Genomic DNA, 13,196 nt, shown 5'->3' with positions numbered 1-13,196 from the left:
GCCTGGAGCAAGCTTCCCGCTGTCCCTCTCCCTCCTGACAGTGTGCAGGACACACCAAGGAGTGTGGCCGATCAGGAGAGCTGCCCCCAGCCTCAGGGGCTGGAGTCTTTTTATTAGGACTCAGTTGTGTGACCGGGTGACCTCAGCCTCCAGCCGCTCAGAGGCCAAGCTGGTGTCACATGGCTGGAGGCCCCTCAGCACACCCTCTGTGCAGCCAAAGCCCCAGGTAAACAAAGACGCTCAGGGGACACGCCACACACGAACACACTTCACCTCTGGGCACATTTCTCCCTTTATTGCTTGAGAAGAGGCAAGAAGGGAAGGGCCCACAGAGGAGTGATGGAGCTGGAGACCCTGGGGACCTAGGCTGAGGTCCCCTGAGGATCTGGGGGCTGTGAACCCCTCACATCCCCCCTTTTAGGGTTGAGGCAGCAGCCTGCATCTGCCACCTCGCACTCATGCTGGGAACCTCTCAGCCCTGCCAGGCTGGCCCCCCAGAGGGCAGTGCTGGGTGCCAGGCCTTGGGATGTGGAGGGCCCAGGGTAAGGACGGCTGCCTGGACATGTGTCCTGCACATTGACACAGGGCCCAGCCTCCAGCCCCACGCCTGGCTGAACGGCCTGGAAAGGACGCCCGCTGAGCAAGCGCAGCAGTCCTGGTCCTGCCTCCAGCCCTCGCAGACATCTGCGCACCTGCGGCCCCCAGGACGGTTATCAGTGGCAACGGAGGCCTGGTGGGCGCCCGCCGTCTCCCTCCGCCACCCTCCTTGGGTCTCAGGAGCCACTCCTTTTCTCCCACAGCCTGGGCACCCTAGAGCAGCCTGGCTCCTGCATCCGGGCTCTTCGGCCTTATTTTTCTAGCTTTTGAATGAGGCTTCGCCTGCACCAGGGAGGACGTGGAACCTCCGCACACAACACAACCAGCTGAGCTCGTGCGTCCACTGTGGAAACCCCTCGGGGGTCAAGAGAGTGGCTCTCACCAGCCCACGGGTTTTGCTGGACCCTTGGAAAGGCCACCGCTCTCCCAACCCCTCCTCTGTGGATCTGCCTGTCCTGTGACACTTCACAGAGATGGAGTCACAGTGGTGGCCTGCTTTATCCATGGCGCTGTTCCAGTCCACGGTGCTGCTACAGAACCCCTTCTGCTGGGTAGTAAATATCAGCAATTCACTGCTCACAGCTCTGGAGGCTCAAGTCTACGACAAGCTGTCAGCAGACGGGGTGTGTGGCGAGGCCCGCTTTCTTCTTCAAAGATGGCGGTTTGGGGCTGGGCTGTGGCTCAGTGGTGAGCGCTCGCCTAGCACGTGTGAGGCCCTGGGCTGGATCCTTAGCTCCACATCAAAATAAAATAAAGGAATTGTGTCCACCTACAACCAAAAAAAAAAAAATGTTAAGAAAAAGAAAGATGGAGCCTTTGCCCTGTGCTCTCGTGTGGTAGGAAGGGCCAGGGAGCTCCTTCAACTTCTGTATGGACACTGATCCCATCCCTGAGGGTGACACTTAGGACTTCTTGTCCCCAAGGCCCTCCTGACACTCTCCCTTTGCCTATTAGCTTCCAACATACGAGTTTTGCAGGGACACTGGCATTCTGACATTCAGTACAGCAGTGACTTAAGTGGCTTGATTAAAATTGGTTTAAACACAACAGAGAGCTACAGCACAGAAGGACAGGGACAGTCAGCACAGCCCATTGACTGGGGAGCTAATAGCGGGAGGCGGCCACCTGCCCTCCTCCTGCCCACCCGCCCCTCCGCTGCCCTTCCTCCCGCTGGATCACCTCTCCCACTGCCCCCAGCTCCTAGCTGTCTGACGGCCTCTTCTGCTTTCAGTTATCCACGACTTGCAGTCCACTGAGTCCATGCCTGTCCTCCTGCCCTGTCTGCTCCAGTCTGGCTTCGATCGCCCTGGTTCTGGCCTTTGCCGCTCACCAGGACTGTGGCAAGGCCACTAGCCCATCGCCCCTACCCCATGTCTCCTCTGCCTCTGTCCCTCACTCTGTGCCAGCTTAGTATCACTCTGCACCACCTGCTTAGCAGGCTCCCAAAGCGCCCAGTGACGGAGTGGAGGCCAGCATTCGCCTCCTCACCTTCATTCCAGCCAGCCCAGCTCCTGGCTTTTCCTTGGCACATTCCTCTTGTTTTGGTTATTGCCACAGAGCAAATAGCCTCCAAAGTCAGTGGTTTTGCTTTTAAACCTGCAATTTGGGCAGGTCTGAAGGGATAGCTCACCTTTATTTTGTGAGACACCAGCTGAGACGTGTCATCTAGCTAGGAGATCGGCTTCCAAGAAGGCGCACCTAGAGGAGTGTCCACCTACTGCATGGCTGACAGGTGGTCCTGGGCTCTTGGTTTCTCTCTGTAAGAGCCTCGACAGGGGAGTGCGGGCTTCCTCACAGATAGCAGCCCAGCTCCACGCATGAGCATCTCAAGAAAACCAGGTGGAAGCTGGTGTCCGAGGTTGCGATGCATCTCTTCTGCTGCAGGCCCCGGCCTCTCTGGGTTCAAGGGAAAGGAACGTCAACACTACCCTTGATGGGAGCAATGTCAAAGCACTCTGTAAGGCGAGCGTGTGGGGTGGGAGATGCCGTGGCCATGCCACGGTTCCACAGTGTCCCCCAAAGTTTGTGTGTTGGAAATTCACCCCCACATCCATTCGCTCGTGGTATCTGGAGGTGGGCCTTTGGAGGTCACTTGGATCAGATGAGGTCTTGAGGGTGGCTTATCATGGCATCAGTGGCTTTATAAGAAGAGGAAGAGACACCAACTGGCTTGCTCTGCCTTGCCACGAGGTGCCCTCCGCCGTGGTGGGATGTGGCACGAAGCCCTCACCAGTTTCTGGCCCAAGACTCTTGACTTCTCAGGCTCCAGAAGCATGAGCCCAGTACTCCCCTGCTCTTTCTAAATTACCAGCTGTGCTGTTCGGGCATAGCCACAGGCAGGGCCTGGGCGGCTGGCACACTCTCTGTGCAGGGCATGGTTCCCCACTCACAGAACTCTCCTGGGAACCCTCTGTGACAGTGTGCCTCAGTTTCCTTTTTGCTGGGATAGTGCGCATCATGAACAGCACCCCCGACAGTCAGTGGCTGGAACAGCAAGCTCTGGTCCCCACTCGCTGGTGTGCATGTTGGCCGTGGCCCTGGCGGGGCTGCACCTGAGTTCCAGTTCCCTCCTTGTCCCCTTGTTCACGGACAACCCAAGTGTGCTCCCTCGGGGACGTTGGGTGCAGAGCACAAGCTGAGCCACGTGGCGGGGCGGCCTGTGGCCATGGCCTGTCCATGCTCCCCTGGCCCAGCTAATGCTAGGAGGCTGCGAAGTCTCCCAGTGGAGAAGGGGTGAGAAACTGCATTAGAGGGAGAGGCAGGCGCTGGGGACGAGAATCTCCACGAGGAGACACTACTGTTGTTCTCGTTTGATGAATGAGAACTCAAGGGACCTCAAGTTCCCATCACTTACCAAGGTCACCCAAGGTGGCAGAAGTGGGAGACAGATCCAGGGAAAGGCTCTGACCAGCCTCAGGAGTCGGCCCTTCTTGCTCTTTGGATTGGCTAAGTCGGCCTCCCCTTCTCCTGGCTGCTCGGAGCCCCCCGCCTCCCCCGGGAAGCCACACTTGACCCTTGGCCCCATCCTGCTCCCTCTCCTGCCCTGGACGCTGGGTCCCAGGGCTGGGGCTGAGCCGCAGGCAGGGAGGAGCCCCCACCTGAAGTGGCACTGCTGGAGGGCCTCGGCACGCTCAGCCCCGGCCAAGGCTAGTCACGCGCTCCATCCCGGCTGTTAGTGGTGGCCATGGCAACAGGGCTGAGGGCTGGGAGCTGGTCAGGCTGGCGGGGTTCACAGAGGCTGCATTGCCCAGGAGGCTAGGTCTGGCTCTCTGTCCTCCAGGGGCCCTGAGTGGGCTCCTCTATCTCCTGGAGAGGTATCCTGGGCCCAAGGCACCCGCGCCAATCCTGTTGGCCTCTTGTTGCAGTTTGCCAGTGTTCCCAGGGTTCGGCTGCTCACTGGGGAATGGGGACAATGACATGGGGGCCAGTTGAAGGTGTGAAGGTGGGGCAGGTGGCGAGAGGGAGCGCTCTGGAGCAGACCACCTGGGATCATACCTGGCGGTGCTCCTGCACTGACTCCCACTCACAGGAGAGCAGCCTTCTGCCCGAGCGCCGTCCTGCTCTCCAGGGCTTCCTCGGTGCAGTGGCAGGTGGGCGGTGGGCTCCTTGAGGCTGGGCGGAGCAGCAGGCAGCTGACATGGGGAGCAGCCCTTGCTCATGTGGAGGGGCTAGTGGATAGTACCCCAGCTTCCTCAGAGGTGGCGGGCAGCTGAGGGAAGCCCCGGCTCCTCGAGCTGTCACCTGCCCTGGTGGAGATCCGGCCCACGTGCACCGCTGATCCAGGAGCTCCGAGGTGGGCTCTGCACTTGGGCCGGCCTCCCTCCCTCCCTTCCTTCCCTCCTTCCGTTGTCCGTTTGCAGTGCTGAGGGGGATCCTAGGGCCTGGTGCATGCTAGGCAAGTGCCCAACCACTGAGCTACAGCCCATGTCAGCTGCGCATCTCTGACCTGCTCCCAGGGCTCACACCGATGGTCCAAGAACCTCACTTTGAGCAGCCAGGCTTCAAGCCTGCTCACTTACCTGAGCCCATTACCCTGAGCGGTGAGGAGACCTGACTCCTGCCTCCCCAGCCCTCCGCCCTGCAGGGTGCTTCCTGGGATAGCCTTGGGGACAAAGTCCCTCCACTTGGCTCCTTTCTTGGGGCCTACTTCCCAGCCCAAGACAAGTCCCTGCCTCTGTTTATCAGCTGAGTGGCCTTGAGCGAGTCATCTGCCTCTCTGGTCTTCAGTTCCTCAGTCTTGGAGTGGGGATGATGACCAGGCCGCCGGAGGGCTGAATGAACGAATGCACACAAAGACCAGAACACACTGACCGCGGGTTGAGGAGCCTCTGAGTGGTAGCCATGAGCTGATGTTCACACAGCTGTGCTGGAGAAGGTCCACAGACGGCCAGCTTGCCACGGCCAGCTTGCCACAGCCACACTGGGCCTCAGTGGCTCCTGTAGGAACCGGAGACTCCATTAAGGCCAGGAGTTGGCACAGGTGGGTGGGTGCCTCCCTGGGGCTGGTCCAGAGTGAGGGTTTAATAGGGACCAAAACGCCACTCCCCGGTTCCTAGCGTCTGAGTCTTTTTATCCCTTGAATCATCCAGGAGGAGGGGGTTGCTCAAAGCTGTGGGTGGTTTCTCATTTATTTTTAATGCCAAAACCTGTATACTGATGAGAATCAACAACCAGAAACCTGGGGTACGGCTGCCCTCGGAGCACGTGGGGCTGGGGGTGGGGCCGCAGTAAGTGGAGAACAGGAGGCAATCGAGGTGAACCAGACCTGCTGCGTGGGGCTGTGTCCAGGCTCCAAGAGACAAGGAATGTTCTGGTCTTGCAACTCGGGAAGCCTGCCGTGCTCCTCCGGGAAGGAGCTGGGGGGAGAACAGTGCGAAACAGATGGAAATGTAATCTTTTAACGACAGCAGCAGATGGCAGAAAGTCACCAGAGCGAATTCACAGCGCGTGGCCCGCCGGATCGCCTGCCCAGCCAGAAAGTGCATGGTGGGCTGTCATGGCCGCCCCCTGCCAGGCCCAGGAGGCGCCAGCTGCAGGCAGAGCTGGGCTGTGGGAGGGCGGACGTGCTGCCAGACCCAGCCGTGCAGAGCCACAGGTGGATGGGAAATACCTGGCCACCTGGTGGGGTCTGGAAGTTTCCACGCCTGGCATGCACAGCCAGTGGGCTCTGGGTTCTGACAGGCCCACTCTCCCCCCAAGCCGGGCCATCACCACCACTCTCCTGCCCTGGGTGACTACTGCTACGGCACACCCCCCCACCCAGAGATCTCAGATCTAAGATGCACAGGACCACATCACCCCCACTCCCCACCTCATGCTTTAAATGGTCCTTCTGCCCTCGGGATCCAGACCAGGTTTTTGGAAGCGGCTCATGAGGGCAGCCCCTGGGATCTGGCCCTGCTGTCTTTGCCTTCACTGCTGCCTTGCAGAATACCAGGCTCAACAGGGACAGCAATACCTGTTGGGCTGTTGAGAAAGAAATTCCACCAGCGCTAAGAGCCGGCTTCACTACGCACTGCCCACTGCTGTGCCAGGCACCAGGTGAGACCAAATTTCAGCAAATAGGTAACAGATGAAGGGGTAGGCCCACCCTATTTCCGGCTGCCGCTGGCTGGAATAGGCCCATGCTGCCAGCTGGCCATCCCACCTTACAGACTGAGGAGCAGGGGCATGCAGGGTCACCTGCAGGGAGCTGTAGGCACTGTTGGCCCCTGGGCTGCTGGACAGGACAGGGAGTGCAGCTGGGAGCCCCGCTCAGCACGAGGGCCTGGCTCCACACACACCTGACTGTTTCACTGAGATAAGAAAAGAAGGGTTTTCCATTCTGCATTGGTTTTCTGCTGCTGTGACTATATTTCCAGCCCTGACCTTATCTAAGTGACACAGTGCCTGCTGCTCACAGCTTCCCCAGAGACTGCAGGGGGGGGCCTGCCCTGCATCCTGACTGGGGTGTCAGAGACTCCTGTGCCCAGGCCCACACCGGGAGGCTCCAGTTCCTCCTGTCCTGTCCTGGTGAGGCCAGGTGGCTGCACCGCACAGACGGGCTGCTAGCCAGGGAGGCTCCCCCTCCCAGTCCATCAGAAGACTCCTCACTTTGCTGGTCCACTGGTCTCTTCCCTAGGAAACTCCAGACCTCAACAAAGATGAAGCAAGTCCACACTAAGACCCTCTGCAGGTGGACCACAGGGTGTCCCAAACACGCTCAGTCCCAGAGGGGCCTGGGTCACACTCATGAGTGGTTCTTGTCCCAGTAATGCCAGCCAAAAAGTTGGACACAGGAGCCATCAACCCTTGGAAGATCGAGGCCTTGTGCTGGGTTGTACATGCCACCTTGTAAAGCTGTTTCCACCTGTGGCTAGTGTCCACCACAGCGGATAGCCACAACATTTCATCACTGTGGAAAGTCCTGCTGCTTTAAAAGACACCCAAGCTGATGGCTTGTGTAGAAGAGCTGTTTGCTCCAAATTCCCATGTAGCCGGGTGATACTGCAGCAATTGTCCTTGTATTTATATTCAGTGCTGAGGATAAAACCAGATCCTCATGCCTGCTAGGCAGGTGCTCTACCGCTAAGCTACAGCCCAGTCCTTATTTATTTAGGACTTTTATTTATTTATTTACATGGTGCTGATGATCAAGTCCAGGGCCTCACATGTGCTAGGAATGTGCTCTATCACTGAGCCACAACCCCAGCCCCCTTTTATATTTTTTTTGAGAGAGTCTTGCTAGGTTGCTAAGGCTGTCCTCAAACTTGCAATCCTCCTGCCTCAGCCTCCCAGGTCACTGGGATGCAGGTGGGTGCCCCCACACACAGCCTGACTATCCTAAAGTGAGGACCGTTTCTCGCAGTTCCAGGAAATGATGTTTATTGCTGTGTTTTGGTAGCTGGAAGGACCTGAGGGCTTTTTTTTTTTAAGAGAGAGAGAGAGAGATAGAGAAGAGAGAATTTTTTAATATTTATTTTTTAGTTTTCGATGGATACAACATCTTTGTATGTGGTGCTGAGGATCGAACCCAGTGCCTCGCACATGCCAGGGGAGCACGCTACCGCTTGAGCCACATCCCCAGCCATACCTGAGGGCTTTTAAAACCACCTTTCCATAATAGAAGAGTTGTAGAGTCCAGAAGGGTTGCCAGCGGGTCTTGTGCTTTCTCAGTCGGTCCCCCTGGTGCTCACCCTGTATCACTCTAGCACACTTTGTCACAGTCCGTGCACCAGCATCGACGCACTGCTAACTGAGGCAGGTGCTCCTTTCACACTTCCTTGGTTTTTGCCTCGTGTCCTCATCTGCCCGGGACCCCACTGGACACTTAGTTGTTTTGTCTCCCGAGGCTCCTCTGGGCTGTGGCTCTTTCCCACACTCTCCCTGGTTTTGATGACCTCGGCAGTTCTGGGGGCAGTAGTCAGGTGTTTGGCAGAAGGTCCCTCCATTGGGATTTGCCTGATGTTTTTCTCATGATTCTACTAAAGTGACGGGTTCTTTGGGAGGAAGGTGCCAGAAGTAAAGTGCCCCTCTCTTCCTGCCTTATCAAAGGCGTGAACCAGCAATGTCACTGACGCTGCTGACCTTGCCCGCTGGCTGAGGTGGTGTTTGCAAGTTCCTGCTCCGTACATTCTTTCCTGACTCTCCAGTTCTGCTCCCTGCAGGGAGGTCCCTGTGCACAGTCCCCCTGTGTAGTGGCTTCAGCTCCCCAGGGAGCAGCTCCCTGGGTGCATTATTTGGAATTCTGCATGGGGGTCTTGTCTCATCTCCCTCATAGATGAGTGTTCAAGGGTTTCTTTCTGTATGGACTTGTGAATATCCGCCTAATGCTTTGGGTGATCATCCAACACACACTGATACTGTTTTGCCTGAGTTGTTCCAGCTTTCGCCATTCAGAGTTCTACCTGTGCCTCCTGTCCTTTTGGCATTGAACCAACACTGTGGGGTTCCCTTTTGTCTGTGGTGAGCACTTCCTTATTCTCTGGTGCTGTAAGATCTCTATGTTCTTTTGGTGTATTCCCTGACAACCCTAGAATTGGTCAGTTCTTCTTTCTCAAAGGAGCCCTGGCTGCTTGACTTGGAGGTGGTGTTAGAAACCAACATCTGGGTGTTGGGTGTGCTCATCTGCTGGGCGGTGCTGCTGCGTGGCCCCCTGGTGGCTACAGGAAGGAGATGCGCACTAACGGTACATGTAAGGTGTTGAAACCCGTGTGTTGACATATTCCTAGGTACAGCAGTCCCGCTTCTGGGTACAAATCCAAGGGAATGAAACCAGTACAGGAGAAATATCTGCACTTCATGCTCACTGTAGCACCATTCAGAAGAGAAAAGACACGGAATCAACCCAAGTGTTCATCAATGGATGAATGGATATTTTTAAAATGTGGTATTCATATACAGTAAAATATTATTCAGCCTAAAAAAGCAGAAAAATTCTGTCATTTGCAACAACATGTATGAATATCATGCTAAATGGAATAAGCCAGGCACAGAGGGATGGCCTCTGAATGACCTCACCTATATCTGGAGTCCTCACAAGTTGACCACATAGAAGCCTCTAGTTTCCAGAGGTGGAGGGTGTGGAGCAACTGGGGGAGGGGACTGTTGGTAGGTGAAGAGGAGTGCTGGTGGCCAGGCACAGCAGAGTGACTGCAGTTACAGCATGTAGTATGTATTCAAATTACCTAAAAGAGAGGGGTTTTATTGTATTTTGGGGGGTGCTGGGCATCAAACCTAGGGTCTTGTGCATGCTAAACATATACTTTTATCACTGAACTACACCCTCAGCCCAGAGACTGGGTCTTACATAGTCTTATCACAATGAAGTACGTATTTGAGGTAACGTATATGTTAATTGCCCTTACTCAATGCATGCAAGTATCAAAATATCACCTGTTGTTCATGGCCGAATGCCTATAATCCCAGCTACTTGGAGGGCTGAAGCAGGAGGATCACAAATTTAAGGCCGGTCTGGGCAACTTAGTGAGATCTTGTTCTCAAAATAATAAAAAGATTTTTAAACAGGGCTGGGATGTGACTCAGTGGCAAAGCACCATCAATATTGAAGAAAATAAAATACTTTCAATACGGAAGGAAAAAACACACTGAATCCTATAAATATATGCATATATACAATTATTAATTGTTAATTAAAAATAATGTAAGTCAGGCTGGATACTGTGGCGTATGCCTGTAATCACAGGAAGGCTGAGACAGTAAGTTCAAAGCCAGTCTCAGCAACAGGGAGGCGATTGGCAAACCAGTGAGACCCTGTCTCTGAATAAATTACAAAAATGAGGGCTGGCAAGTGGCTCAGTGGACAAGTGGCCCTGAGTTTAATTCCCAGTATCAAGAAAGAAAGAAAGTTAGGCATGGTGGCTTGCACTGGTAGATCCTGCTATTCAGGAGAAGAGGTTGGAGAATCACTTGGGCCACCAGCCAAGACCCTGTCTCAAAAAAAAAAAAAAAAAGTAAAACACAAAAAAGTATTATTGTTATTATTATTTGGTACCCGGGACTGAATCCAGGGGGCACTCAACCACTGAGCCACATCCTCAGCCCATTTTTTAAAATTTTATTTAGAGATAGGGTCTTACTAAAGTTGCTTAGAGCCTCATTAAGTTGCTGAGTCTGGCTTTGAGCTCACAATCCTCCTGCCTCAGCCTCCTGAGTGGCTGGGGTTACAGGTGCACCACCACGCCTGGAACGAAAATATTTTTATATGCACCCATGCCCATCCATATTAAGGCCGATGTGAGTTCACACTGATGCCTGTGGCTCCTTGCCGTGGGAACATGCTGGCTAGCTAGGGTGGGTGTTTTGCAGAGCAGGAAATCATGGCCACCCATCTTTAGTAGCATCCCATCTCCACTACTTCCGGCTCCCAGTGCTCCATTCCATTTGGGTTTCCTCTTGTCTGTTTATTGTAACATCACCACTCAGAGAGGCCTGGGTGAGGCTGGGCTTCTGGAAGACTCTCTCACTCCACTGCCTTGGTCCTAGGACTGGCTCAGAATTGGAGCCAATCCCTTCACTTCAGGGTTCTCAGTTGCAAAAACCTCCTGGAAGCTGGTTAAGTATGCAGGGTACCTGGGCCCACCCAGACTTACCAGTCAGAAAGTAGAAGCCTGGTGGGAAGATCACAAGTCCAAGGCCAGCCTGGGTAACTTAGTGAGACCCTGCTAAAAAAAAAAAAAAAAGAAAGAAAGAAAAAAGAAAAAAAAGAAAGAAAGAAAAAAATATATAAAGGGCTGCAGATGTGGGTCACTGGTAAAGCACCCCTGGGTTCAATCCTTAGTACCAAAAATAAAAATATATATAAAAAAGGGGGGGGGGGAACCCAGGAAAACAAACAAGTGTACTTTTTTAAAACAATTTTTAAAACTTTAGTATTTATTTATTTATTATTTGTAAGTGGTACTGAGGATGGAACCCAGGGCCTTGCGCGCTCTACCACTGAACCACAACCCCAGCCCCACAACAGGGTCTTTCTAAGTTGCTTAGGGTCTTGCTAAATTGCTGAGGGTAGCTTTGAACTTGCGATCCTCTGCCTCAGCCTCAGCCTCTCCAGTCGCTGGGATTACAGACCTGGCTGATTCCAGGACATTTCTGCCACTCCCCCCAAAGAAAACTGGTACCATTAAGTGCTCACCTCCCTCCCTCCCTCCCTCCCTCCCTTTCTCCCTCCTTTCCTCCCCTGGCAACTGTTAATTTTTCTGTTTCTGTGGATTTGCCAATTGATTCTGGACACTTTCTCGGGATGGAGTCTGCCATATGTGTCATTTTGTGTCTGGCTTCGTTCACGCAGCAGCATGTTTTGGAAGTTCATCCACGAGGTAGCTGTGCCAGGATTTCATGGAAAAAAATACATATATATATATAAATACCCCACAGCCTGGGTGAGCCACTTGCCCTCAGTGCATCTGTTGATGGACACTGGGTTGTTCCTGAGCTTTGGGCGTTTTGAATCCTGCAGGGCAAGTGTGAGGCATCATGACACCACCGCTGGGCACCTGTAGGGTGCACACTACCTCGTCTGTTCTCAAGCCAGTGGGGTAAGTAGCAGCATTGCCAGTAAGGATGGCGAGGCTGGGGGACCCCGATACCTGGGCTTTGGCCACACTCCTGTTCCTGCTGCTTCTCTGAGTGACGACTTTTCCAGCAGCATTTTCCTTTGCTCTTTTATAGGCTGCGGAGACCAGACAGTGAAGCCTTGCCAACTTGGGAACACAAATATTTGCCAGTCAAGAAAATATTCTCCCGTCAATCAAAACCCAGACTAGCTGGCACACATTGCCCTCCAGAAGCCGGAGGCAGATTCTATTTTGGCAGGATCCAGGTGGCCTGCAGCTTCCCCTCCTCCTGAACACCCCCAGGCTCCTTGTCTTCCTACTTCATTTTGAAGCCGAGGAGACTGAAACTCAGAGCGTCATGATTTAGCACTGAGTGAGCTGTTATTTATTTTCTTGGAGAGGATTTGTCTTGATACATGACCGAATGAAGGTAACACATAGTTAACTCTCTGGGTCTGCAAACGACAACTTCCGATGCTGATGAACAAGAGGCAGAGCTTCCAGGCCATGCTAGAGAGTAAAACTTGTCAATGGCCTTACCTCACCTTCCCACTACCCCACCACGTGGGGCAGGTTTCAGGGAGTCAGAGAGCAGGGCACTGAGTTAGCTGGGGTGGGGCAGCTTTCCTACAGGATACACATCCTGTAGAAGATACACATCCTCTGAGTTTTTTTCTCAGGATCTAATGATCAGGATTTCAAATTCAATTAGATTCCAGTCCTCTGCCTGCCCTCACCAGTTCTAGGGTAACTTCTTTACCTCCCTGTAAACTTTCCTGGCTTATGACTACCTTTCCAAAATCACCACAGGCCTGGCTCAGTTCAGCTTTGCTTCCTCACCCAGGATTCCTGAGTCACAGGCTCATCCAGAGATTCTGACAGGCGAGGGTGCTAACCAGCACTGTTGATTCAGCAATGTCCACGATATAGAAGGCACAGAAGGCATGGGGTATGCATGGGCTGGCACAGCAGGTAGGTCTGCATGGAAAACACGTTCACAAATGGGTCCCCTCCTAAGTCGCACCTGGTGCTTGCTAACTGCTGATTCTGAGCCTCTTCCCTTTCCAGCGCCAGAATTGAACAGGTGTGGGGTGGGGTGGCAGGATCTGCATCTTTATAGGTTTTTAACAAATGTGTAGAGAGAGGGCATCAGAGTAGGAAATGGAAGGAAAAATCCCTTCCTCCATTTTGGTGCCCACACAGTATTCAGGAGCTCTGAGCCTAATAAGGCTAAACAAATGCAGCTGCTCTTGGCCTTGTTGTTCGGAAGCCAGTGCAGATGCCGTCTCCAGGACACTCAAAGTGTGGGCAGGCAGGCGCCTGGGGCAGGCGCAGGGACACAAAACTAGCGCCAGCTGCAGGACGACCCCAAAGTACCAGGTGCACAGCACCAGAGGGGCGCGGGGCAAGAGGTAGAGAGAGCATGGAGGGACCCGCAAGGTCGGGGGGCGTGGAGGGACTGGGGAGGGGAGGGGCAAGGGGGCGTGAAGGGGAGCGGTGACGGGCGAGGGACCCGGGGGCGTGGGGAGCGAGGGGGCGTGGGGG

General features: G+C 54.2%; 1 long non-coding RNA gene across 1 annotated transcript; it reads right to left on the bottom strand.

Annotated features, from left to right (window-relative positions):
* Nucleotides 1–274: 274 nt before the first annotated feature.
* LOC120888095 (uncharacterized) lies at nt 275–5,224 on the bottom strand. Its single transcript, XR_013431078.1, has 2 exons — nt 2,228–5,224; nt 275–1,366 (listed from the first exon to the last, which is right to left on the bottom strand). It is a non-coding gene; the product is annotated as an uncharacterized LOC120888095 (long non-coding RNA).
* Between the last annotated feature and the right edge of the window lie 7,972 nt (nt 5,225–13,196).

Source organism: Ictidomys tridecemlineatus, chromosome 15 (genome assembly GCF_052094955.1).
Source record: "Ictidomys tridecemlineatus isolate mIctTri1 chromosome 15, mIctTri1.hap1, whole genome shotgun sequence".
Lineage (NCBI taxonomy): Eukaryota > Metazoa > Chordata > Mammalia > Rodentia > Sciuridae > Ictidomys > Ictidomys tridecemlineatus.
This window is presented reverse-complemented; position numbering and strand designations above follow the sequence as displayed.